This window comes from Canis aureus, chromosome 10 (assembly GCF_053574225.1).
Source record: "Canis aureus isolate CA01 chromosome 10, VMU_Caureus_v.1.0, whole genome shotgun sequence".
Taxonomy (NCBI): domain Eukaryota; kingdom Metazoa; phylum Chordata; class Mammalia; order Carnivora; family Canidae; genus Canis; species Canis aureus.
Window position 1 is genome coordinate 59,403,164 of NC_135620.1, and position 25,549 is coordinate 59,428,712.

The 25,549-nt window shown below is 39.9% G+C and overlaps 1 protein-coding gene and 1 long non-coding RNA gene across 12 annotated transcripts in view; one reads left to right on the forward strand and one right to left on the reverse strand.

The window, feature by feature from the left end:
• The window catches only part of LOC144322548 (uncharacterized), a 35,267-nt gene extending 29,897 nt beyond the window's left edge, over positions 1-5,370 (reverse strand). For both annotated transcript variants that reach the window (XR_013388174.1, XR_013388173.1), the window contains exon 1: positions 5,290-5,370. This is a non-coding gene — a long non-coding RNA (uncharacterized LOC144322548). The remainder of the gene's footprint in view (positions 1-5,289) is intronic.
• A 14-nt stretch (positions 5,371-5,384) lies between these two features.
• The window catches only part of PLPPR1 (phospholipid phosphatase related 1), a 538,830-nt gene continuing 518,665 nt past the window's right edge, over positions 5,385-25,549 (forward strand). For 2 of the 10 annotated variants that reach the window (XM_077912716.1, XM_077912717.1), the window contains exons 1-2: positions 7,716-7,862; positions 20,071-20,125. The gene's annotated coding sequence lies outside the window, so the exon portion shown is untranslated. Of the gene's footprint in view, positions 5,455-5,907; positions 5,949-6,689; positions 6,747-6,878; positions 7,087-7,715; positions 7,863-20,070; positions 20,126-25,549 lie in introns of those variants that run through there. The other 8 variants (XM_077912708.1, XM_077912709.1, XM_077912712.1 and 5 more) reach the window with 8 other exon arrangements.

Consider the following 25,549-nt stretch of genomic DNA (forward strand, 5'->3'; position numbering starts at 1 on the left):
AAAGAAAAATGCTAACAGAAATTTACCTTATTGGAGCATAAACATGTAATATTTCTGTTTTCTTCAATAACTGTCACTTTCATATCTTTTTCACATTTCTTCCCTGCTGAGTAATAGGAATGCTTAGTGATATTCAGCAAGATCCATAACTTTTCCATTTTTAGAATCTCATGTTGGTTCTCAAGACTCAGCCAAAGTTCTGCATGAGCTGTGCATTTTATCCCAATTTCAATAATTAGGTAAATTGCTTCTCCTCTCTTCCAGAGGAGCAAGAGGGTGGAGTAGTTGATGGAAGTTCCTCAGGAAGGTGGACATGTTGGTGAAAGTTTCTATTTTATGAATCCAGACAGGACTTTATGGGAAGAAAGAGATTGGCTTACCCTATATTGATTCACATCCATTGTTGATAAAAGATGGAATTAATAGACTACTGTTAGCGATCATTTCACTTGTTTTCTCACTATTTCCATTTAATTAATTCCTTGTTAAACTGAGATTATTTAGAGTAGTAAAAGTTAAATATCTAATGGAAAACTAGTTTCCAATGTGCATGATACAGAAAAGACAGTATTTTCTTACAGTAGAAAGAATGTCTAAGGGGCTAATATATTAAAATTCAAAAAAACATAAAAATATGTTTATACATATCTAGTAAAATAAGTTAAAATGCCTTCCTTAAAAGCCCACATAGAAATTATGACTCCTAATGTCCAAAGTCTGTCCAGTAATAGGAGTACCTTTGTTCACTGGTTTTCCCAAAGAATCAGAATTGATCTAATTATTGTATATTTATAGGTCTTTCTGAGGGCATTTGGACTATTTTCAAGTGAATTAGGAATTAAATATAGATGCAGGAAGTCATATATATGCCTACTACCTTTCCTTCATTTTTCCTCTGGTTCACATGAATGTCCTTATTCCCTCTCCCACTGTTTGTACTGATTGTCATTTCCCACTTGACCTCTATTTGCATACCATTGTTTGAGATTTGATTCTCATACCATCATTCCCACTTGACCTCTATTCTCATACCATTGCTGAGCTATATCTCTGTTGACTTCTCTTGGGTCTGTTGTTTTTAACTTAGTCCAAGGATAAAATCTCTTCTATCCTAGGACTTTGTTTTTATTCTCTTTGTCCATGGTTATTCAATCTCCTCTCTTCCCCAATATCCCCATCCCCAATATTACTATTCAAAGGAGCTGAGAACTTGGCACAGTAGTTGAAATCTCCACCAGATACTGGCCCTGGCCATGACACTGATTTCTAAGAGTGGTCCATAAAGATGGCAAGTTATGTGGTGCTCGGATTTGCTTCTCTGTAAACAAAATTAACAAGGCAGGAAACAACAAATGTTGGAGAGGATGTGGAGAAAAGGGAACCCTCTTACACTGTTGGTGGGAATGTGAACTGGTGCAGCCACTCTGGAAAACTGTGTGGAGGTTCCTCAAACAGTTAAAAATATACCTGCCCTACGACCCAGCAATTGCACTGTTGGGGATTTACCCCAAAGAGACAAATGCAATGAAACGCCGGGACACCTGCACCCCGATGTTTCTAGCAGCAATGGCCACGATAGCCAAACTGTGGAAGGAGCCTCGGTGTCCAACGAAAGATGAATGGATAAAGAAGATGTGGTTTATGTATACAATGGAATATTACTCAGCTATTAGAAATGACAAATACCCACCATTTGCTTCAACGTGGATGGAACTGGAGGGTATTATGCTGAGTGAAGTAAGCCAGTCGGAGAAGGACAAACATTATATGTTCTCATTCATTTGGGGAATATAAATAATAGTGAAAGGGAATATAAGGGAAGGGGGAAGAAATGTGTGGGAAATATCAGAAAGGGAGACAGAACGTAAAGACTGCTAACTCTGGGAAACGAACTAGGGGTGTTGGAAGGGGAGGAGGGCGGGGGGTGGGAGTGAATGGGTGACGGGCACTGGGGGTTATTCTGTATGTTAGTAAATTGAACACCAATAAAAAATAAATTAAAAAAAAATCACATACAGGGCATCTCTATGTAAGTAGCTGCTTTCACTCTTGGCCTGATCCTTTTGACAAAATAGCCACTACTGCGCTGGAGAGAAAAATCTTGAAATGTTTATAGAAAGTCATGATTCATAACATGCAAATCATAAAGCAAAGACATGTAGAACTGGAAAGGACACAAGCCAAACCCTCTCATAGTCAAGAAAGCACAAGCTCAAGAGAATTATCTAAGGTCACACAGCTGGTTTAATCTGCAAGCTCAGACCTGAGAGTCAGGTCTTGGTACTTGTGTTGAGTTGTTTGTGAAATGGGAAACAAACAGGGTGGGAATGCAAATCCTGATAACCTATGTTTCTTCCTACTTACTTGAAAATTTCTCCCTGAACAACCCAAAGGCTTTAAATTGTGTGGTTAGTCACACTGTCTGTTTTACCAATTTGAGAATCTTAAGAAGGAATCCCCTTGTAAAATACTTGTCTTTTGTGTGTTAAGGTCCAGTAGGTTTTTCACAGATAATTGTAAATTAGTTCATTAACATTTCTGTCTTCCTAACACATTGCCATTGTCATTTAGGGAATAGAAGGTAATTTCATAATGTGCAGATACCTGGTTGCACATTAGAATTACCTGGGGAATATTTTTTTTTTAACATTTATTTGTGAGAGAGTACATGCATACATGCAAGCGCGTGTGTGCCAGGGGAGGGGACAGAAAAGGAGACTAGCAGACAACCTGCTGAGTGGGGAGCTCAATGACAACGATGACAATGACAATGACATAGAACTCCTTCCCAGGACCCTGAGATCATGACCTGAGCCGAAACTAAGAATCACATGCTTTACTGGCTGAGCCACCCAGGCGTTTCTCTTCAAATCAAATAAATCTTTCACCTTTTACCTTGGAGCTTTTAAAAAAATACTAGTGCTGTCAGGCCCTACCTTTAGAGATTGTAATTTGTTTAGTCTGTAGTGAGACTCAGGATATTTTTAAAAAGACTCCTAAATAATTCTAACGTACAGCCAGAGTTGAAAACCATAACTCTAGAATAGTGATTCTTAAATTGTGATTTCTGGTCCAGCAGCTTTGGGCTCACCTGGAAACTTGCTTGAAATGCAAATTCCCAGACCCTTTCTTAAACCTAGAGTCAGAAACTCTGAGAGTGTGACCCAGCAAGCAAGCTTTAACAGGCTCCCCAAATGATGCTAATGAATCCTAACATTTGAGAAACCACTGGTCCAGCCAAGGATAGGCAAACTATATGGCCTGTTTTTGTAAGTCGTTTCAAGAGAACACACTGCACTCATTCATTTTTATATAACACAATGACAGACTTCAGTAGTTGTGACCAAGACTGGATGACCCACGAAGCCTGAAATATTTATGATCCAGCCTTATAAAGAAAATGGTGGACCTCTGAACTGTGCATTTCAAAGTGTTTTTCATGTAATGAGAATTTTTTGTAGTTGACACACAGTGTTACATTAGTTTCAGGTGTACAACATAGTGATTTGACAATTCTGTCTGTTATGCTGTGCTCACCACAAATGTAACTACCATGTCACCATTCAGCGCTATTATACTACCATTGACTTTAATCCTTATGCTGTACTCTTAATCCTTATGACTTTTTCATTCCATAACTGGAAGCCTGCACCTCCCACTCACCTTCACCCATTTTGCCAATACCCTATCCTCCTTTCCTCTGGCAATCACTAGTTCTCTGTATTTATGGGTCTGTTTCTGCTTTAATCATTTTGTTTTTTAGATTCCATATATAAGTGAAATCATATGGTATTTGTCAGACTTATTTCACTGAGCATAATATTATCTGGGTCCATCCATGTTGCTGCAAATGGCAAGATCCCATACACACACACAGACACAGTTTTCTTTATCCATTTATCTATTGATGGACACTTGGGTCGCTTCCATATCTTGGCTATCGTATATAATGCTGCGGTAAACATAGGGGTGCATGTGTCTTTTTGAATTAGTGTTTGTGTTTTCTTCGGGTAAATACCCAGTAGTGGAATTAGTATTATATGGTATTTCTGGATCATGTAGTATTTGTATTTTTCATCTTTTTTTTGAGGAACCTCTGTATTGTTTTCCACAGCGGCTGCACCAATTTACATTCCCACCAACAGTGCATGAGGGTTTCCTTTTCTCCACATCCTCACCATTTCTTTTTGATTCTAGCCATTCTGACAAGTATAAAATGATATCTCACTGTGGTTTTGATTTGCATTTTCCCGATGATTAGTGATGTTGAGCATCTTTCCAAGTGTCTGTTGGCCATCAGTGTGTCTTCTTTGGAAAAATGTCTATTCTGGTCTTCTGTGCTTTTCAAACTTCAAGGTAGAGATGAATCACCCAGTGATATTATTAAACTGCAGACTCTAATTCAGTGCACCTGTGATGGGGCCTGAGCTCCTAATTTCTAACAGCTTCCAGGTGACAGTCAAGTTGCTGGTCTGTGAAGAACACTTTTTTTTTTTAAAGATTTTATTTATTTATTCATGAGAGAAAGAAAGAGAGAGAGAGAGAGAGAGAGAGAAGCAGGCTCCATGCAGGGATCGTGGGACTCCAGGATCATGACCTGGGGCCAAGGTGGCGCTAAACCACTGAGCCACCCGGGCTGCCCTGTGAGGAACACTTTGGATAGGAAGGGTCTAGAACAATCCTAATAGAAACACATGTGCTGAGACACCTTGATAAGGACTCTTCAATTGTTGGAGAGATTTTTGTAGAGAAGTTTCTAAAAGCCCTGAAATCTTTGATACGGGTGGTTAAAGTTGCATTAAATCTGGAAAGGAAAAAAAAAAAATCTGGAAAGGACCTTATATAGGCTGACCACATAACGTACATTCCTAAACTAGGACACTTTCGAGAGTGAAAAGGGATGTTATTAATAGCCAGGAGAACAAGTGTACAAACTGGGACAAACTGGGTGCGTGGTCACTTTGCTTACAAAGAATCTAATCCAGTAGTTCTTGAGGGGAACAGACCTCACAGTATCCTGTGAGGAACTTTTTCCCAAATAAACATGCAGGTGGGGAGAGGAGGCGAGAGTGGTGGAGAGGGCAACTGTGTACCAGAATTCAGTGATAGGAAGGGCACGTAGTTTACAACAAATAGCCCTCCAGAGGACTGTCCTGACCCTGCTTCCGTATCCCCAAACCCACACTGATGGGCGCAGAGGTATTAGGGTCACGAGGCAGCTAGGTCAGGACTGGAAGCCAGAGCCTAGCACTGAGCCCGGCACAGAGAAAGTGTTGACTATGCACTTACCGACTGGCCGCCTCCCGCACGCACAGGCCTTGACCTCCAGTCACGGCTCTGCAGCAGCCTGAAGCTCGCGCATGCGCAGGTGCCTGTGCGCCTGCGCAGACCCCAGGGGACAAGGGGCGGGTGTGCCCTGCCTCGTGCGACCGTGTCACCTTGCCGCTCACCTGTGTAAGTTCCTGAGGGGAGGCCCACAACCCAAGCCCCCCAGGACCGGGGTGGGGGGCAGTGGATGGCATTTGCTAGAAATTGCTTTGCCCGCAGAGGCTGTGAGCACAAACCTAATCACCGGCTCGTATTGGTGGCCTTGCGGCTGAGGTGCTGGAGAGAAGGCCTGAGTGTGAGAAAGAGGGCGCTGCACAGGGAGGTGGACTGGGTGACGGGCCCTGAGGGGGCACTTGACGGGATGAGCACTGGGTGTTATGCTATATGTTGGCAAATTGAACTCCAATAATAATAATAAAAAAAACCTAAAGTAAATAAATAAGTAAATAATTTCCATTGGAGCGAAAAAAAAAAAAAAAAAAGGAGGGCGATGGAGGCAGAGGCCCGCGGAGCAGCGCTTCCGGCCGCCACCCGCGGCCCACGTGAGGAAGAGGCGCCATGTTTTCTGGGTCTAGTCTGTCAGTAAAGAACAGGGCGCAGATGTTGCTGAATATTTTATGGTAAACTTGCCCCAGGGGTCTCTAAATGTTTTATAATTTCTGGGGAAAGAAAGCCTCTAGGGCTGTGTATTCTTCGTAGCAAGTTCAGCATCATTCTAATGCCTCCTGCAGGCGTTCCTCCTCACCCTGTTGGCAGGTGGCAGTAGCCAGAGGTTAAAAGCTTCCGTTTAATGTGAACAGCGTGAACGCAGGGAAATAACAACTAATCGAAGGGGGTGGAGACTAATGTCAGGACCTCCGTGGTGATTCTGTGCCTTGAATTCGGGCAACGTCTCGAAAACTGGGATGGATGGCTTTTGCTCCTTTGAGTCGAAGCCTTCTTTTGGGGGAGCGTGTTGCCTTTATGAGCGGGAGATACAGTTGTTTTGTTAATAAGGGACAAATTCGTGAGGAGGCCCTCTGATTGCTCCCTGGCCTGGTCTTAACCCCACATCATTTTTTAAATTAATTTATTTATTGTAAATTTATTTTTTGTTGGTGTTCAATTTGCCAACATATAGAATAACACCCAGTGCTCATCCCGTCAAGTGCCCCCCTCAGTGCCCGTCACCCAGTCACCCCCACCCCCCGCCCACCTCCCCTTCCACCACCCCTAGTTCGTTTCCCAGAGTTAGGAGTCTCTCATGTTCTGTCTCCCTTTCTGATATTTCCCACTCATTTTTCTCCTTTCCCCTTTATTCCCTTTCACTATTTTTTATATTCCCCAAATGAATGAGACCATATAATGTTTGTCCTTCTCAGATTGACTTCCTTCACTCAGCATAATACCCTCCAGTTCCATCCACGTTGAAGCAAATGGTAGGTATTCGTCGTGTCTAATGGCTGAGTAATATTCCATTGTATACATAGACCACATCTTTATCCATTCATCTTTCGATGGACACCGAGGCTCCTTCCACAGTTTGGCTATTGTGGACATTGCTGCTATAAACATCGGGGTGCAGGTGTCCCGGCGTTGCATTGCATCTGTATCTTTGGCCCCACATCATTAAACAACAGAGGGCGCCCTGCTCCAGCGATCTGAGGGATCGTCCCAGAGTGAGGCCCGGATGGCAGGCTCCCGCGTGTGTCTACTCCTACTGCACCTCTTCACATGCTTGGAGAGAACCCAGAGTGGAATCCTGCTCCTCACGTCATGGTAGAGGCTTCGAGGGTTTGGAGGGTTTGGGTGGGTGACAGGATGTGATTAGAGGGTAAGGAGAAATGGCCGTACCTTTTGGGGTGATGATGGGAGGACGGACTTGGATTCAAAGTCTAGCATTGCTTCTTACCAGCTCGGTGTCCTTGAGTGAATTATTTTTCCTCTTTGCAGTTTCCACATTAATGGTGATAAATACTTGTTTGTAAAGTCCTTGGCACAATGCCTGGCCCGTAGGAAGCACTCAATAAAATATTAGCCTTGGAAATAGGCAAGCAAGCAAACAGGCGACTGTCTTCAGGTTCAGGCTAGGGAAAGAGAGAGGCAGAGAGTGAGTAGGGAGATGCTTTCCTACCAGACTGGAATAACTTATTTTGGACACTATTACACAGACTAAGGTTTCATGTATATGCATAAAGCATTAAGTTGCTTAACGTATATGCTTCATTGGCTGATTGATGAAAAATAATCCTTTCTAAGATGTGAATAGATGTGCTATGATTTCATATTAGTTTTCCATTTGTTTAGGAGGTGCTGGTAAATTCTTTCACATCTAAATGATTCAGTAGTGTGAAATTCTAAAATAGAAGTTTAAAATCGTTCTCCGAGATAATCCTGTGTTTTTTCAGAGAAAAGCTTGATACGCCTGGGAGTAAAACCCAATTTAAAGAAGAAGAGTGATATAAACTGTTTGGAGGTGCTTTCCACATGTTGTTCCAGATTTGGGGTCTGAATATACAAAGGAAACCGCTTTTTACCACACTTCACTTTGGATGGTAGGAACCTTCTTTGACGTAGAACTTCAGAGTGAGAAGAGTTTCTGAGGTTTTTACACTTAAGAAAAAAATACCCGTTTCTTCCCCTTCAGTTAAATGAAATCTCTTAGCTTGAGGCTAGGTGAGTAGCACTTATACAAGTTTTTCAGGTGATTCTAATATGCAGCCAGCAGTGTGAACCCTCGTTCTACACCAACTTCTATTACTTATGGGGAAAGTACTTATCCATCTTCTGTGCAGCCTGCAGAGTAGAGAGACTGAAAATAGAAATCCAACAGGTTAAAAATCTTCAGTGACCCCTCTCCCCTCCCGCTACCATCTCTTTTCAGTTTTCAGGACAAAGTTCGGGATCTTCAGCTTCTCTCACAACTCCTTTCAGTATTTGTCTCTTGCCATTATGCCTCTCATCTCTACTTTTCTATTCCCTTTACTTCTCCCCCTACCTCCCTGTCTAGTCATGCCCAACTGCTTGAATCTCTGCAACTTGGCATGACACTTCTCAGTGTCATACTTTAACATACTTTTCCTTCCTCCTTCTGGACTGCCTTTATCTCTTTCTTCATTTTCATAATGCAGCTCAGGCTGAGATATTCAAATAGGGAGAGAACACAAGAATATGTAGTTATGGCTGCCTGGGTCAAAATCTGTAGGGTTTTTTTAAGATTGGGAAACTCTTTGAGAGTTTTAAATTTCTAGCATAAGTGCTTTAGGGCTAGGTTGTTATGATTTAAGTATCATAAATGTGTAAAGGAGGATCAGATATGAGATGAAAAAAAGTAATGGGCTCTGGTTGCCTAGACAGCATGTGCCTCATATAAAGATCATTAAATTAAACTTTTTGGAAAAACTCAGGACAGTCAGCCCAGGGGCTGCCAGTTCATAACTTTTGAATCATTTTATTTTGCAGATGAGGAAACTGAGAGTTAGAGATGGCGCTGGGAATGTAGTAGTATATGGCAGTGTGCTAGAGCCCAGGTCTTCTGAATATAGGTCCAGTCTTCATAGTACACCATACAACTTTGGCACATTTCCCTTTTAAGTTCTAGTCTATTTATTCCAGATGGTAATAATATTCATTAATATTTGGTCAGTGTTATACAATTAGAAAAAAGCACTAATTCTATTTTATAAACTGCAGCTCAGGAAGGTGCTTTAGAAATATGTGTCTTGCTTCCTGGGTTTAGATTTCCTGTGTTCTGAGGCAGAAATCTTCTCAGGTTGGCCTGGAGTGCCCTATACTATGGAATGCAGTCCAGCTCCCTGTGATATTCTAGTCTGAGACCATGTAGGGGGCAAGTGAATCCCTGCCATGCTTCTCTCCCAGCTCACACTTACTATAAAGTGAAATCTTAGCTCTGGTGTCTGATTGATTTCCCTCTCTGGGCTGCCTGGGTGGATTTTACCCCTTAAGGATTTCTGAAAATAAAAGCATTTCCCCCAGCATTCTTTTCTAGAATAGAGGAATTTATTCATCCAGACAAAAGCATACACTTGGCAAAGATTGAAGCTGGACATTTCCTTTGGTCCAGTGGACAGCTACTGTACTGGCTGGGTTCTGTAAAGCTTCCTTGCTAGGAGAAAGGTAACGCTTTGTTCTGACACAAAGAACCGCTTCAGGGGCTATGGTACAACCCAGAGTATAGAGAGCACCTGGGTCTGCTTTGGCTTTTTTAAACAGAGCTCTCCTAACTCCCAGTTTCTATACATCTCAAGAGAACTAAAGAAATAGCAGTGTTTGCCTTTTTGCCAAGAGACTCACTATTGGGGATAGAAGAAAGTCTTACATACATGATACCATCAACAGGAATGTGAAAGAGCAGATATAATAACCTGTGAAGGGAGTAGAGTATAGGATAAAATCATGCCTCTCAATTGGTCGGGAGATGGCACAGGTTTAGAGAGGAGAGGATGGATATTTGGGACGTCCATTGGTTGTCAAGAGGACTCCCCTTGTCCCCTGGGAGGTTTCCTTCTTAGCGGCTGGACACTTGCCATTTCTCTGTCTTGTTCTTATGTTGTGGTGACTCATAATGGTTTATGAGATGCAGGCAACTTCCTGGCCCAGTGCTGCTGAATGGCCAAGTGTGTCTTCTATGCTGTGGTCACAGAAAGGGTAACTTTCCTTGCAAAGCAGGAAAGTTTAAGTCAGACTTTTCTCAGTTAATTCACTTTATTACCTTCAAAGTCTTGGTTGAATAAATGGAAATACAATAAAAGCAAAGTGTAAGTTAAAATAACAGAAACTCAAGAACATTAAAAAGGGAGGGGACAAATAGGTTTATTTTAAATAGCAAGATTGCAAGTAATTTAATAACCATTCCCTTTCTATACAACTTTAAAGAAACAAAATATTAATTCGTATTTTTCACTATTCATTTTATTTATTATTTATTTTTATATTTTTTAAAGATTTTATTTATCTATTTATGAGACACACAGAGAGACAGGCAGAGACACAGGCAGAGGGAGAAGTGGGCTCCATGCAGGGAGCCCGATGTGGGATGTGATCCTGGAACTCCAGGATCACACCCTAGGCCAAAGGCAGGCGCCACACTGCTGAGCCACCCAGGGATCCCACTATTGTTTATTTTAAATGCACAACTCATTTTGGGATATATAGACATATATAAACATAAGCCTTTTTTTTTTTACATAAACCGTTTTTAAAGATGAGGAAGTTCATATTTATGAAGGCCTTTCCATTCTGATTTCATTATTTTCATAATTATAACCTGAGATTTTTTATGTGTTATGGTTACAAGTTTTAGATTTGTATCCACAACTTGATAAATTTGTATGTAGACATTATAGTTATGTGTTAGAGTCCCCATGTTGCAGTGTCCTTACGTATCTGACATTATGACAGTGGCATTTTCTGGATTTACTGCTGGAGATACCTGTCCTCACAGTCTAGTTCTTAGAAAATTCTTCATATTGAAAAGGAGCTAGTGAGTGGGAGGCATCACATTTGTTCTTTAAAAGATTTTAAATAAGAAATGAATCCGTAAAACAATCTGTAAGGAAAGCCATCTCAGTGGTTTCCATATTCTTAAAATTCCCCAAATGTGCAGTTTTTCTTTGGTAATTTAATTTCTGCTGCAGATGTCCATCCAATTTACTTGTGATTTATCATAGATTTTAATTTATAGTGAAAGTGCTGGGCCATATTTGCAGGGAGATAATATAGTTTTTTTCTTACCTCATTCCTCATTCCAGTTTCAGTGAATAATTGGTTTTTCCCATTATTATGAATTTATCTTTGGATATTAATGCTCTAGTGACTAGTTTCACGAGGTTCTTTTCCAGCTGTCACAGTGCGAACCTGACACACCTGGAACCTTCTCATGCCAATGTTGCTTTAAATGTATCTTAATAAAAAATTATTTTAGTTTTAAGACTTTGAGGCCCTCTACATTAGAAATGAGGTTATAGAGTAAATGGTTTGGGAAAAAAACCTCAGAGCCACATAAAGCATGTAATTTATTTGATTCATAAGTGTCATCTGTGTTATACCTGGGAAATAATCATCTTACCTTGTTATGATCTTCAGAGACAAGGGACTTACTCCTGGACACCCCTGGTTACCATTTAGGCCTAATTTTCACAAGTACAACTTATGAGTACTTAAACAAGTTGGTTACCTTTATATGAATCAGATTATCCTCTGTATATAGTAAAAATGTAATACTTACCCTGCCTACTTCAGAAGAAGGCAATATAGCCTGATGGTTGAGAGAAATGAGCTCTGTGGTCAGATTGGCCAGTGTTTAAGTCGTAGCTATTTAGTTCAGTGTTTTTCTGGGATGATTCCTGAACCTTTCTGCATTGAGACAATGGGGAAAATAATACCAACCTGTGGGATTGTTATGAAGACAAAATTCAACAATTTTTTTATGTGCTTAGTTAAATGCTGGGCATATTGTGAGTTTCCTCAATTAATTATTTATTTTATTGTAAAAAATTGTAGCATATTTATGCATCTGTAGGTACATATTTGTGAAGATCAACTAAAATATACATGTGTAGAAGTGGTTTATAAGTGTTAAGGAGCTATTCAGATGTGTCAGCATCATTACTTGAGAATTCTGGTATATTTTTGAGACTGGGCTTTGAGTTACAAACCTCCTGAGAACCTGAATGAAGCAGCTGCTGAGCCATAGGAAGGCTAATCCTTGTCCACCTTCTGTCTCTGGCCTAAATGGGACCTACCATCTCTTGGGCAGCCACTATACTCCAGGTCCTGTTTTGCCTACTTTAATTATTAACCCTCACAACAGTTCTCCAGGGTAGGTATGATTCATATTCTACAGTTGAAGAAACCAAGCTCAGCAAATTTAAATAAATTTAATAACTTACTGAAAGTTTATCTTAAACACTAAACAGCCCTTGAGTTGGGGAATTAAAAAAACCCTCAAGTTTCTCTGGTTTTAAAATATGGGTACTTTTCACTATACTACAATCTCCTGGTGGGAGTGTAACAACAGTTGTGAGTCAGACAGATTGCTACCTTGCCCTGGATCTGCTGCTCGCAAGTCCTGTGCCCTTAGGTGGCTTGGCTTACTACTTGAACCTAGGTTTCTTCATCTGTAAAATGGCAGTAACAAGACCTACCCTACAGGAATGTTGTGAGTATTAAATTAGAAAGCACATTGTAAGTGATAGTAAATAATAGATGTTCATTACTTTATCTTGTCTCCGCTTGCTTTTCATCTCCCATGGGGGTGCTGGAGATCTGCTCCTCCCCCTGCAGCCCAGCAGGGGGCAGTAGAGACCATAAAGGATGCTACCAAACCAGGGCGATAGTCTCAAACATCCCCAGCTGGTGTCCACCTACCAGTCTAGGAATCTCTGAATCAGATCAGATCCTTAGTAGTCTTTGATTATGGCTCCTAGAAGAAAAAAGAAAAAAAAAAAGATGATGTTACATACATTAATAGATAAAACCAGCTACAACAGTAGTAATTCTGGTGTTTGGATAAGACTCAGAATGGATGGTTTTATATTATATATGAAGCCATTCACAGTTGGCTCATGTTAGCAGTTTCATTAACCTCACGAAGACATTAATAGCGTTAGGAAAACAGAAGGAGAATACCTCCAACTCCTCCGTTAGACCCAATTAGCAGAGCGCTGCAGCACAAAGATCTGTGCCACGCCTGTCTGTGCTCAGGCTTGCAGCCACGGTGATCCCCATTAGACTGCTACTCGCCAGTCATTAAATCAGCCTCATTTGTGGTAGGGAGCCATCATTCCCAAAGTAGGTTGCTTTCAAGAAATGAATATTGGTAAGTGATAATGATGACAAATTAACACAAGATGATGAAATAAACAAGATGCAGATAGGACCCAGCATTGATAGATGGAGTGGGGGTAGTATATCCCAGTTGCTTTGAAATATTCTTTCTTCTTACAAAAAACACTATGAGATCCTTATTATGTTCATTTTTACTCTGGTTTCTCTGGCTTTTTCACACTTGCTGTCATGAGTCCCTGGGAAGTTCTCCTATGTTTTCCTGGTAGTTCTCAAAGATGGCAATGGTGTGGGGTGTCTCATGTGTATTGAGAACAAATACAGTGGGCACATGCAGTTTTGTTCCTCCTGTTCTCATGTCCCCAAATGCTGAGGTCAGTTTCTTCTACTGGCCATGGTTTTCTCTACTATCTATTTAAGATTTTATTTATTCATGAGTGACACAGAGAGAGAGACAGGCAGAGAGAGAGGCAGGCTCTGTGCAAGAAGCCCGATGATGTTGGACTCGATCCCAGGACTCCAGGATCACACCCTGGGCCGAAGGCAGTTGCTAAACCACTGAGCCATCCAGGGATCCCCTCCTCTGCTCGTTAATGTGGCAACTGTTTCTGCTGGTTATTACATCGGGATTGGTGTTCTCCAGCTCCAAAGGTGATAAACTTATGGTGTTTTATGTTCAACTGTGTATATGAAGGTTATACTTTTTTCCTCTTAAAAATAGTTGTATCTTGTTAGACACTCTTAACATAATATCTAGAGGCCCTTGGATTCTTTATGAAAATAGGCATTTTTGGGTCCATCCTGCCTATTTCTTATCTTTTAAGACTGAGCTTAGATATCCTGTTTTCCAAGAAGTCTTCCCCAAATCCTAGGCGCATATTCTCTGTGAGCATTCTCCACTGCTTTAATCCCAGAACACCCTGCTTGCTGTCTTGGCACACTACATCTGCAAAAGTCTAGTGAGGCAGATGACGAATAAATCCTCATTTGCTCTTGAATCCCCAGCACCTGAGGCAGTGCCTGGCCTATAGTGGGTACTAAAGCCATGTTCACAAAGTGAACCTAATTTCCTCTTTGATTTTGTGATTATTCCTGGTTCTGTTCCTTCTGCCCCTTTAACTTTCTCTGATTACTTCTATTTGGTGCCTGCCTTCTTTGACAGTATACTCTTGAGTGCCTTTTTAGCTAGGCCTCTGGATTAGTGGTTTGGTTTTGAATGGTCCAACCAGGTTTTAAATCAATACTTTCTTTTGATGACTGTATATTAGCTTCCCGGGGCTGCTGTAACAAAGTACAATAAACTCGATGGCTTAGACACCAGAAATTTATTTTCTCCGTTCTGGAGGCTAGAAGTTGGAAATCAAGGTGTCAATAGGGTTGATTGCTTCTAAGGGCTAGGAGGGAGACTCTGTTCCATGCATCCTTTCTTAGCTTTTGGTGGCCTTGGTGGTCTTTAGCTTGTTGATGGTGTTTCTCCCTGTGTCTTTGCATCGTCATCCCTCCTGTGTTTGTCTCTGTGTCAAATTCCCCCTTTTTATAAGGACACCAGTCATATTGGATTAAAGTCCCATCTTAATGACCTTGTCTTAACTTGATCATCTGCAAAGACCTATTTCCATATAAGGTCACATTCACAGGTATGGGAGGTTAATATTTCAATATCATTTCAGGAGACACAATTCAGCCCATAACAGGTACATCATCTAGTAACACCTCAAGGATAGATGGTGCCACACAGCTGGCCTAGGTTTGGCCAAAGCTTCCTACAGTGGCTTTTCTTTTCTACGAGAATTATTGCTAGTTCACTTTCCTTTTCTACCTTCTCCAGGAGAGCACAGAGCTCAGACTAGGACCAGTTTCTTATGTTTCACACTTAAAGTAGACTGGGCTGCATATTTATTTTGGGAAATGAAAAAAAATTGCCCAGGCTAATCAGAATTGCCATTGGCACCCAGATGAAACCAAGTTTAGTAGTATTCTGGAGGATTAAGGGCTTCTGTCCCTACAGCCCTTTTTTGGGAAGGCAGTGTATCATTAACTGGAGTTATATAACAGCCTCCTGATAATATATTCCAGCATTTTTTTTTTTTTTGGTTTGCTACCTCTGAATGGATTAGGAATTCTCTGAATAATCTCACCGAGGCTGAGTAATCTTATAAAATGTCATAAAAACAGTGAATCAATCAGATTAAGCTTGTTTGGCACAATCTACAAGGATCACCCCTAAGAAGAAAAGAAGGTCAAGACAGCAGAAAGACATGGAAAGGCACATGGATAGTTCATACACTGAGCATCAAAATGATAAAGAAAGCAATGAAAGCACCTCCAGAAATACCACCTCAACCAAGATTAAGCCAGAGATTCAAATCTAAAATAGAAATTGGCTGATTCTTCAACTAGATTAATTTCTTCCACTCAGCTCTTTCTCCTTATCTGGAAAGCAGAAACAATTGTTCTCTTCCCTTCTACTATTATGAAGTGAATATGAATATTCTGAGCTTGCAGAAATTGTTTGGAACTCTTTTCCTCCATTCTCAACACATTCCCATTCCCTTTGTGAGCCTGGATTTTCCACCATAAGAACATAGGAACAGTTTATATATGCATATCTCCTTGATTGTTGTCAATCCAATTGAGACTAGATAAGTTAACAGAGAAGCCAGTTCATGTATCATTCAGAAATGTAAATATTGATGTGCACTGTATTGGTTCAAAGAGTACATACAGGATTTTAATGTGGAGAATATTTCATGAGGACTAATAAGATGATGCCTGTGACTGTACCAAGCACAGTGCTTGGCATTCAACAGGTGCTCAATGCATGTTTCTTCATTCGTTTATCAACTCCTGTACCAAGACTCTAATTGGGTGAAGGCTTCCGACACAATATGCTAAGATCCTTGAACATGTCTGTAAGGGAGAGTTATAGTTTGGGATGATGAAAAGGTTCTGGAGATGGATGGTGTGGTGGTGATTGTACAACATCGTGAAGGTACTCAATGCCACTGAACTGCATGCTTAAAAAGGGTTAAAACTGTGAATTTTACATATGTTTTACTACACTCTAAAAAAAAAAAAGACTACCTATTTCACTATACCCTATGGAACAGTAGTGGCTCTCTGAGGGGGAAGAAAAAGAAAAGCAGTATTTGTAGCATTTGCTGATTTCTGTGGTGTAAATGCTTCCCCCAAGGCCAATTTCAAGCTATTGACCTGATGACTTTGGACTTGGAGTTCAAAGAGAAAAGTAACATTGGCTCTTCTGAGCCCACTCCTGTGTTTGGGAAATGAGAAACTTACTATGCCTTTACTTCTTCCTTCCTCTCTCCACTTACCACTGTTTATTGTAAATTGGTGTTTTAAATCCAAGTTATTAGACAATTATCACTTTTACATTGGGCAACATATAGCCTCTTATTGATAATTTGACATTCACATTAATTTTTTAATCCGTATGTTAACTAGACTATATTTCACTAACCACTTTCTTTTATAATATCAATTTTCCCTTTCTTGAATTTTTGGTTTATGTCATCTTTTGGTTATATATATATATATATATATACTCTAGATGTTTTTTTCATGAAGAGTACATGAATGTTTTAATTTCAGAAATTTTTTTTGTCTTTAAAGATAACTACTTGAGTAGATATATTATACTTTTTTGCCTCAAAATTCTGTTCATAAAGATTGAGACCAATCTAATATTTGCTCTCTTGCACACTACCTTTATTTCTGATTGTATTCTTGCATATTTTTTTCACTAATTCAAAATTTTATCTAGGTTACATCTAAATAATTTTGTCTGGTACTCTTTTAAGCTTTGGGATTTGCAAAATGAATTCTTCATCTTAAGACATTTGCTTCTAATTTTAAAAAGTTATTTCTTCTCTCTGTTTTTACATCTGACATTACTTCTATAGATAAAATCTTCATCTCTCCATATATCTTATCCTTTCTTTCATTAAATTAGCCTATTAATCAATTTCTTCTGTATTCTTGGGAGACTATTTTGAGCTTGACTTCTGTAATCCTGAATACAGTTTAGAGGGATCTCATCAGTTACTCATTATTATCCATTGTAGTATTTTCAGTACATGTTTTTTTATTGCAGTGTGTTTGTTTTTGGATGTCAGGCTATTGTGACTTCGTAATGGTCTGTTGTGGTTTCAGTGTGAGCTTTTCTCTCCGCTCTTCTTTTGAGAACACATTGGGAAATGTCTAAAATTCTCTCCTGTTTTTGGTGGTGACATATGTGATCACATATTATTCTGGTTCCTCAGATTGTTCCCCTTCTTTTGATTTACTTTATAGCTTTACATGTTCAGTTAATTCCCAACCGTCCCATTTGCTTTTCTTATAGAAGAATGCCAATACTTGGCCTCTACTGGTAGTTGAAGTGGGTCTAATGGAGGGAATATGGATTCTTGTTAATATTTCAGACATAAATAAAAAAGAGAAAAGGAAAAGGTTAGGTTATCTGAAGCTTTGAGCTATCAATTATTTTAAAGATTTAGCATCCTAATAGAAAAAGAATAGCATTTAATTTCCATGTTTGTTGTGGCAATCGGACTGCAAGGGCAATTCCATATTTTCTGGTGTGGCAGGCTTGCTCTCCAAGTGAGCCAGCCATGGCAGTACCCCCGTACATGGACAAGCAGAGCAGTCTCCCCTAGATAGGAACTAGGAGGAGTAAGCCCCTCCTAGGGTCCTTGTTTGATGTGGTTTCCAGTACCCATGCTTTTTCCAGAGGCTCAGGGGGCGGCAGGGGGGTTTAAATGTGAAAAGACCACCTTGGCCTCCCTCAATTCCTTGTCCCCTTCAGTGGGTTCTTTTGAGCTCTCTTCCACTTTTTAAGTAAATTCATCCAACACGTTAGAGAGGTCATGGGAACGGTCAGCCCTAGCTCCCTTTGCATACCTCAGTGTTTCTTGTGTGAAGATATTAGATACTTTTCATACTCTTATAATTTTTAAATAATTAAAGTTGGCACCAGGAATGGGATAGTTCCAGATTTCCACCTTATCTGGAAATCTAACAAATGAGACAATAAACTAAATGAATGGTTTTAGAAGGTGGCAGTTCTATGCTGCTGAGAGATTGATGCATGTTTGCTGCTGGCGCAGCTGCTTCTACAGGCCAGTGCTTGCTCCTTTTGCAAGTTGGGCTGTGTGGATCCTGCCTTTGCAGCAGTGTAAACAATGTAACTAACCTTATTAATGTAGGGTATAAATATGGTCATATCACCTTAACTTTGTCAAATTAATTATTTAAGACCTCAGGTATTCTCGTAGGAAGATACCTAGTGTTTTTCTAAGAACTCTAGAAACTTACTTTGTTGAAATTGAGGAAAGGGTTATTTCTTCTTTTGATGCCAGAATTAGAGGGAATTGAGAAACCTGGTATTTGCTTCATATTAACTTATGGCACTGCTGTTGAAGCTGGGTGCTGTAGTATCCCATGAATGTTGGCATTCCCCTTTGCAATATGGTAATAGTCCGGGTTCTTGTGCCAACCACTGTGGTACCTTACAATTGGGCTCCAAGATCATATTTAAGTCTGTAAATTCAAATGTTCTTTAGTATATAGTGTAATGTCCTTTACACATAACATTGTGCTTGGATGGCTGGGTCCCAAGAGACTTCAAGGTGTGCATTGTGTTATTTCTCTGTCCCCTGACTTCGGAATCTCAGGTCTTTTGAGCTCAGATTGCTAACCATTCCACAGGTAATTTTATTCTAGAGGGCTTCCTTTCTCTCCCATGGGCCTTATTGCAGACCATTCTGGTCTATTATTGATCTTCTCCTTCTGTCTTGGAATATGTAGTATTGGTTCAGCTTTTCACCTAGAAGCCAGCCTAGTTGCCAGTGGGTATTACGAGGGGTCTGACTTGGTAAGGCACAAATGTTCATATATTCTCCCAGAGCAAAGGTGCATGCTCATCCTTTATAAGAGAGACTACTCAAATGATTCTGAAGAACAGATGTCTACTAGTTCATAGTGCCACTCTGCCCCTGCCTATATTGAAAAGCAGTGACTTTCAGTGACAGTGCTTCAGTGGCAGGGACTGTTAGTACAAAAGCAAATGTAATCCCTGCCTTTCTTGCTGTTCTTTCATTGTTCTGTTTATTTTATAAGACAGCATGATTAATGGGGGTATATTGAGTCACAGTATTTGAAAAGGCAAACAGGTACTAAGTGTATCACTTGGAGCACAAACCCAGGCCTGGCTAGCTCCAGGGCTATAACCAGAGCTCTTACCACCATGCTCTATATTGCTGGAAGTTTGAGTTACTGACATACAGCACTATTAATTACAAGTGCATGAAAATAGACTGGGGGACATTAGGCAGGTGTGACCATAAAAACTGCTCTGTTTCGGTAGATTTAATTGTCTCCCACTATTGATTTGAATTGGTTGTGAGCACACTGATAGAAGGTAATCAAAGAGCTGAATGAACCTGGCAGTTGTAAACGGAAGCACAGGGTCCCCTTCAGTCCAGTACAGAAGTGAATGCGTTCATTGTTTTTAATAGGCCAAATATTTCTCGCTTGTTCCCTAGGAGGCAATTGGAAGAGACATGCTGATAGCTCCCCTTGGGGCATTAACTGGAATCAGATTAGTGAAGTGAAGCTTAAGTTGGTCATTTTATTCCCAGTGCACAAAAACAGGAAGTAAATGGTAGTGGGATCAAAGACACATTTTCTAGTTCATCAAAGATTACAAATCGTATTAGTGGAGTATTTTCATTGTAGTAGTTACTTCATGGACAGAGCAATGTAAAAGTAGCACTTCAGATAATTTCCTTTTTTTCTGCTATGGTTCTTCTATAAAGCAAGTCTTTTCTACTATAATGAATATCTTAATAACCAACATGGACATTAGTCTTTGCCTTGCATACTGATTCTTCAGTCAGTGATATAGTTCATGATCTATATTTAATTTGTGCCTTATAGGTGATAAACACAGCTGCCCTGTCTGCAGGACATGGATAGCCTCTATGAAAGCAAAGTATGTACACCTTCATGAACTTCTGGCCCCTGTGTGTGTGTGTGTGTGTGTGTGTGTGTGTGTGTAAATGTTTCAAGTTTTTTTTTATGTTTCTAGTTAGTTAATATGTAGTATAATATTAGTTTCAGGAGTAGAATTTAGTGATTCGTGACTTATATATAACATGCATTTCTCATCATAACAAGTGCTCTCATTAATACCCATCACCCATTTAACCTGTCCCCTCTGCCTGTCTCCCCTCAAGAGACCCTCAGTTTGTTCTCTGTAGTTAAGAGAGGGAGGCATGCCGGGTCCCTGGGTGGCGCAGCAGTTTGGTGCCTGCCTTTGGCCCAGGGCGCGATCCTGGAGACCCGGGATCGAATCCCACATCGGGCTCCCGGTGCATGGAGCCTGCTTCTCCCTCTGCCTGTGTCTCTGCCCCTCTCTCTCTCTCTCTTTCTCTCTCTGTGACTACCATAAATAAATAAAAATTAAAAAAAAAAGTTTATAAATAAAAAAAAAGAGAGGGAGGCATGGTTTGCCTCCCTCTCTCTCTTTTTTTTTTTTTTTTTGCCTTTCCCCTATGTTCATCTGTTTTGTTTTTTATTTTTATTCATGAGAGAGACAGAGAGAGAGGCAGAGACACAGGCAGAGGGAGAAGCAGGCTCCGTGGAGGGAGCCCGACATGGGACTTGATCCTGGGACTCCAGGATCATGCCCTGGGCCAAAGGCAGGCACTAAACCGCTGAGCCACCCAGGGATCCCCTGTTTTGTTTTTTAAATTCCACCTATGAGTGAAATCATATGGTATTTGTTTCTCTGACTTATTTCGCTTAATATAATACACTCTAGCTCATCCACATCATTGCAAATGGCAAGATTTCAATCTTTGTGATGGCTGAGTAATATTCTATTGTATACATCACATCTTCTTTATCCATTCATCAGTCAATGTACAGGTGGGCTCTTTCTATAATCTGACTATTGTTGATAATGCTGCTATAAACATTGGGGTGCATGTGCACCTTTGAGTCAGTATTTTTGTACCCTTTGTGGCCCATGTTTTGAATGCCTTATGACCATGACATAATTTTTAAGACATCATTTGAGGAGTCAAAGAAAAATATAAAAGGACTATCCCATGTACTCCATTAACATTTTCTCAAGATAGAAACAGAAAAATTGGAATGTGCTAAATCAGAAAAGAAATTCTTGGGCAATGGGAACCAGTATGGGGAGACTTTCATCCTGGGGGTTTAGAGATGTTTGATATGCCTGTTTCTTGGAGAATCAAGCTGCAACTGTAAGTAAACCTCTAAGGATCCGTGTAGACAGAAGCCTGAGAAAAGAACAAGGCAGGCTCTTAGTGCCTCAGTGCACTGTGCTTTTCTCCTCATCCACTAAATTATGAATGTAATGAAGTTACTCCAATTCCTGTGAAGTCAAATGAGAGTTCAGTGTATTTTCAATTGAATTGCCCAGCTTGACTATTGACATGTGCAATGTTTAATTTAATTTATTGCTGCTTATATAGTTATGGACACTCAGTATAAATGAAAACAATCTGGTTCATTTTTAAAGCAGTAGCCCCACCTGGGAATATGAGCAATAAATGGATGTGGCAGATTTCAAAAGAAAATAAACTTAAAAAGTGTATCCCTTTTCATATCATGACAATATCTAAATATGACTATTTAATTGAGCAACCATTCAGTTTTAGAGCTATTATCATGTTCCTGGCCTTATGTTAGAGTCTGAGGTTCCTGAAATGAGTGAAATAGTCTCTTGCTTTCAAAAAATAGCAGGTTAAATTATTTTTAGTCAGTTGAAATGTGTTTTAAACCTGTGAATGCAAACAATGAATTAAAGCCCTGTAAGGTAATGTATTTTGTAAATAGGGATTATTTTTGTACAAAGATAAGTTACTATAAATTGATCTTTTTATATCCTGTTTCTTAAAGTGGATGTCTGTCTCTAATGTGGCTTCCCCTTAGAATAGGCATTTAAAATAAAAAGATGGGGAACTTGAGGCTTGCTGAGCTTTTAGTATTCTGGTCCCTCACCTCCCACTTCTCCCCGTTTCAGCCCTCCACACCAGGGGCTGCTCCCCTTCCCTGTCCTCGCACAGCTGATTCTCACTTTCCTTGACAATTTGTTTAGTATGTTCCTTTCACCCAGAATTTCTTCTTTTCTCTGATAATACAAACCTTTCATTGATTTTAAGATTTGATTCAACTTTCTCTCCTTCCTTAAAGCTTTTCTTACCCCTATCCAGAACTCTTTTTATTCACTGAATTCTGTAAATAATGTGAGGCCAATTAGCACTTGATCAATTTCTGGTGTTGTCATAATGATAAAAACAAGAACAACTTTTTTTTTTTTTTTTTTAAAGGAATCCCTCTGATTGAAACCATTCTTTTTTTTTTTTAAGATTTTATTTATTCATGAGAGACCCAGAGAGGGAGAGAGGCAGAGACACAGGAGGAGGGAGAAACAGGCTCCATGCCGGGAGCCTGATGTGGGACTCGATCCCAGGACTCCAGGATCGCACCCTGGGCCAAAGGCAGGCGCTAAACCGCTGAGCCACCCAGGGATCCCAAGAACAACTTTTACTAAGTGTTTACTGAGTGCCAGTGTTACCACCACCTAATACACACGTAGTAGTATTATCTTCATTTTATACATGAGAACATTAAAACCTAGAGAACTTTACTAACTTAATCAAGGTCACACAGCTGGAAACTGGTAAGATTTGGACTATTTGACTCCAGGGCCTGAGCTCTTACTCACTGGTGTTTTTCAACATGTGGTCTCCTGACCATGTAGATTTAGTTAGAATCTTATAAACTATATTTTGAAAACCACTGTACATACTTTGCTGACTTTTCAGTTTTATATTTATCTCTCTAATAAGACTTAACCTTATTTTTTGTTTAAAATTTTTAATTCTAGTATAGTTAACATACAGTGTTATATTAGTTTCAGGTGTACAGTAGAGTGATTCAATAATTCTATTATTACTCAGTGCTCATCATGAAAAGTGTACTCTTAATCCCATCACCTGTTTCACCCGTTCCCCCATCTTCCCTCTGATGACCATCAGTTTGTTCTCCATAGGTAAGACTAATTCTTGGTTTGTCTCTTTCTCTCTTTTTTCTTTGCTCATTTATTTTGTTTCTTAAATTCCACATATGAATGAAATCATATGGTATTTGTCTTTCTTTGAGTTATTTTACTTAGCAATATAGTCTCTAGCTCCCTCTGTGTTGGTGCAAATGGCAAGATATCATTCTTTTTTATGACTGAATATTTATATATATGTATATCTATATCTATATATATGTCACTTCTTTATCCATTCATTGATTGACGGACATCTGGGCTGCTTCCATAATTTGGCTATTGTATATAATGCCGCTATAAATATATGGGTGCATGTATCCCTTTGACTTAATTTTTTTTTTGGATTTTTTTGGTGAATATGCAGTATAGACTGTGAACTTTTTTTTTTTAAAGATTTTATTTATTTATTTGAGAGGGAGAGAGCACACAAGCATGGGGAGAAGTGGAGGGAGAGGGAGAAACAGACTCTTCACTGAGCAGGGAGCCAGACATGGGTTTCAATCCCAGGACCCCGGGATCATGACCCAAGCCAAAGGCAGCCGCTCAACCAACTGAGCCACTCAGGCACCCCAGACTGTGAACTTTTTGAGGTCAATGATTATTTTATCAACTAGCTTCTGAATCCCAAAGTTTGCAATAAACATTCAGATGTTTACTGCATGCTTACTCAATACCTGCATTTTTGATGTAGACGGCAAAATTAAATGTATTCATACAGCATTGGGAAAGATTCAAAATAATGGAACTTCCAGTTAAAGCAACTGGTGATAGTCAAAGGCTCTGCAGAGTTAGAACCCAGAGTTAGGGCCAATCTTATGAATACTTCTCTAGTTTCTGACACTGACTACATCCTCATTTCCTGTTTCAATTTGCCTGCCTTTAAAATTGAGGAGATTTTAATAATAAAAGAACAGAGATATTGGTGGGAGTTAATAATTGTAATTAGAATATTGAATTTTAAAGATTTTAAAAAATTAAGTTATTTATTTTAGAGAGAGAGAGGAAAGGGCACATGTGCATGGGGGGGTGGTTAGAGGGAGAAGGAGAGAGAGAAACCCAAGCAGATTCTGCACTGAACTCAGAGCTTGCTGGGGGCTCAGTCTCATGACCCTGACTGAGATCAGTCCTGAGCAGAAACCTAGAGTTGGTCCCTTAACTGACTGAGCCACCAAGCACCCCATAGAATATAGTATTTTAAAAGTGATTTTTTAATTTTAATTTTAATTTTTTTTTAAATTTATTTTTCTTGGTGTTCAATTTACCAACATACAGAATAACCCCCAGTGCTCATCCCCCATTCACTCCCATCCCCTGCCCTCCTCCTCTTCTACCACCCCTAGTTCGTTTCCCAGAATTAGGAGTCTTTATGTTCTGTCTCCCTTTCTGATATTTCCTACACATTTCTTCTCCCTTCCCTTATATTCCCTTTCACTATTATTTATATTCCCCAAATGAATGAGAACATATAATGTTTGTCCTTCTCCGATTGACTTACTTCACTCAGCATAATACCCTCCAGTTCCATCCACGTTGAAGCAAATGGTGGGTATTGGTCATTTCTAATGGCTGAGGAATATTCCATTGTATACATAAACCACATCTTCTTTATCCACTCATCTTTCGATGGACACCGAGGCTCCTTCCACAGTTTGGCTATTGTGGACATTGCTGCTATAAACATCGGGGTGCAGGTGTCCCGGCGTTGCATTGCATCTGTATCTTTGGGGTAAATCCCCAACAGGGCAATTGCTGGGTCGTAGGGCAGGTCTATTTTTAACTCTTTGAGGAACCTCCACACAGTTTTCCAGAGTGGCTGTACTCTGCACTCAGTACACATTCCCACCAACAGTGTAAGAGGGTTCCCTTTTCTCCACATCCTCTCCAACATTTGTGGTTTCCTGACTTGTTAATGTTCCCCATTCTCACTGGTGTGAGGTGGGATCTCATTGTGGTTTTGATTTGTATTTCCCTAATGGCAAGTGACGCAGAGCATTTTCTCATGTGCTTGTTGGCCATGTCTATGTCTTCCTCTGTGAGATTTCTGTTCATGTCTTTTGCCCATTTCATGATTGGATTGTTTGTTTCTTTGCTGTTGAGTTTCATAAGTTCTTTATAGATCTTGGAAACTAGGCCTTTATCTGATACGTCATTTGCAAATATCTTCTCCCATTCTGTAGGTTGTCTTTGAGTTTTGTTGACTGTATCCTTTGCTGTGCAAAAGCTTCTTATCTTGATGAAGTCGCAATAGTTCATTTTTGCTTTTGTTTCTTTTAAGGCAAAAGAATCTTGCAATCATGGATGTATCTTGCAAGAAGTTACTGT